Raw genomic sequence first — 3,232 nt, 5'->3', positions numbered from 1 at the left:
TCAACCAGAGCAGCCAGCTTCTCAGGATGAAGAATTGCTGCAAACATTGACAATTGTAACTGCGTGGGAGTCACAAAAACGACATATTCGTCTGTAAACATAATCAGGAGAGAGTACATGTGAGGTAGATTATGACAAACGCTTGGGTGGCAGGTAATTCTTGAGAATCGAAGCTTCACGACGCAACACGAAACTCTTGCCTATCGCTGTCAACTGGGTGGTTTGAATCAGCGATCGACCAAAGGTCTAAAGCAAAGTCTGTACCTGCGCCGCGCGTGCTTCCCCGAGCTCCAATTCCTTCGGAGTGCAATCCGGAACTCGGCTCTTCAGAATTGGCAGCTCATATACACGGCGAAAGGTAGAGTAATCATCTTTGTAATGTTCGTGAGGGTAACAAAATTATGGATTTCAATGCTCACCGAGCAGACCAGGATTACAGAAATCAGCCTTTCGGAGGTCGAGTCAACTATGTATGGGTCCCAACACGTACTGCTCACCATTGCGTGGAATTCACTCAGGTCATTCTGAATAGGGGTACCAGAAAGAATAATTCGGCGAGGCGTGCGCAGGGCTTTAAACATCGTTGAGGTCTTATTATTTGCTGACTTCAATCTGTGCCCTATGCTTTCCAAGTTAGAGTATGCAAGTGGAACACGTCACGGCAAACCTTCATCGCAGATAATAAGTCCAATCGGGGGGCTGGAATAAATGCAGTCCATAAGTATCCAAACCTGTAACAACTGCGCTTACTTGCAATATGCCAGTTCACCACTGAGGAATTTAGGATCGTGTCCATTACATGAAAAAGGCAACGCACATCACGCTTCGCAATTTCTCATATCCAATAACAAGCACTTGGTGGATTCTTCTGGAAAGCAAGTTCAGACAAAATTATTTCCGACAACAATGCAGCGCACGAATTTATGAAATGCTTGATCGAGGATTTATCCTTTTCGCCAGTGAAAACACCGACGCGGTCACGACCAAGCCTGCGGAACCGTTAACGACCTGTGATGGCAGCAGGAATCACCCACCATTTCCGAAATTCAGCGCGCCAGTTCTATCTCGTCTCAATCAGAGGTGTTGCAAAAAGCCTAGAAGCACCTTACATTGATCAGTGACACGGGGCACACGATCAACGCCTTCCCAATGACTCCTCCTCCACCATATGGGTTTTGCTCTTCGACACTCGAATAAATTCAGAACGTTTAAAGAAATATATGAACTTACTGAGTAGCGTCCAAATGAGTGCAACAGACTAGCGGTAATCAACAAACTGCGAGGCGCGAACGCAGTGGAAGACACATGCCTGTAGTGTCTTGCCTAAACCCCTGAGAATAGCAGTCATGTATCCGCAGCACACCCGAAGTAGTGGACACAACTCACATCTCATCTGCGAGGATACATCCCTGGCCTTCATGTTTCTTCATACCCATAACGCATTCGTACAGAAACTTCACGCCTAACAAGAGGTATTTAAATTCGCCTTGCAAAAACCCGAACAAAGGCGCCTACCTTCAATTTGGTGAGGACGCAAGTGTCTCGCAACTATCGGATCCAGCACAACAGCAGTTACGGGCAACCCTCTGCGGCGTGAAGTCAAACCGGAACGAAGTGAGCTCATGAGAACCTACTTTTTGTTAAATTTCTCCGAATGCTCTTTCGTCGGCATTTTCATCACTACCGCGCCCTCGGCATCAGGGTTATGACTGCGACTCAAGTCAGTAATCACCTTACCAACCAGCTGCACAACTTACAGAGGGCCCTTAGGCTTCGTCTCGGGTATCTGGCCGTAAAATGACACAGGAGAAATAAATTTGTGTTGAGACCGTTGAATGTGGGTAGCATTATCCGTCCCCGGGAAATGAACTTGAGGCGGGTTGGATGTCATAGCAGGGAGACCGTCCACGACTTCAGCACCCGGATCATGGTTTTCAATTTCAACGTCGATGATACGGGGCATTTGGGAAGCCTCCACGGGAGCATCCAACTCCACTTCCTTACTCCCGATATAAAAGCGGTAACCACTTTGTAGCTCATGGCCAGTCCAATCCTTGCGCCCAAATCTGTAGGGATACAGACTAAGCCGACGATTTTTGCCACTGGAGAACGAGTACCGGACATTGTGCCCTGCTGGGATATCACCATCAGCTTCTTGCCTACAAGGCTGACGAACGCGTCTCCATCCCAGGTCTTGTGTTTTTTAGTTTGTTGTTTGCGCCTGGGGCAGAAGGATTAGTTGTTTCCAATTAAGCATGTAGTGACTTACCAATTGGCTGTCCAGTACATGTGAGCCTCTCGTCTTTGTGGAGATTTGCTAGAACCCGTCGAACTCAAATCTACGGGTTCGAGTTCTACTACTGGCCTATGAATGGCTGGCGCTTTATATGGTGCGGTGAGTTTGCTAGGCTTCAATGGTGTGAACTGTTTCGAAGGTGCTGAACTCTTCGCAGTGGGAGTGGGTTGGGGGTCGCGGCCAAAGCATCTTCCAGATAAATAGTCAGCGCGCGATATAGAACGATCGATCCCAATTTCTCTTCCCCCGCATTGGTATTCTCCACCGACCTCCAGGTCGGCTGTGTTAAGTGAGCCTGACCCCATACTTTGGTAAAGTGTTATGAGCAACGACAACTCGACACCAAACATATTCTGTGCTCACAATTTTCCCTCAAGATCATATAGGGTTCCTTTCGAGCCATTCATCACAAGTACCGCGTCTCCATCCCATGTCTTATGTTTCTTGTATTGAGGGTATCGCCTGATAACATACAAACGGTTAGAAATCCATATTACCCAACTTGGGCCACAGAGGTGAGTACCATTGTATCATCCAAAACAGTTGCCCGTGGTTGGAATTGTCACGGTTACTCGTGCCGGCACTGGAAGTGTCTAGAGCAGTCCTCTTCCGTACGGGATGTTCTAATGACTGCGACTTCCGCTTTTCACCAAGCATGGAGACTCTAGTCCGATTAGGTTGCAGGGGAATGCGAAGTCAAGGGGTTCGACTACTGGCGGTGGATGGTTCGAAGATGCGTCGCGTCGCCCAAGCTTTATTACATAACGCGACTAGGACGCGTAATAAACTGGATAGTCTACGCAGCAAACATGGCTCAACCTGTTTGACTCCACACAACCACCACATGACATTGACCAAGAGGGTATACGAAGGGCACACCACCACGTCTCCATCAGATGTACCCATAAACAGGGCGCCCATCGATGACGGTAGCCA

Source organism: Pisolithus orientalis, assembly GCF_024613125.1.
Source record: "Pisolithus orientalis strain OTSU chromosome Unknown F5J12scaffold_311, whole genome shotgun sequence".
NCBI classification, from domain to species: domain Eukaryota; kingdom Fungi; phylum Basidiomycota; class Agaricomycetes; order Boletales; family Pisolithaceae; genus Pisolithus; species Pisolithus orientalis.
This window is presented reverse-complemented; position numbering follows the sequence as displayed.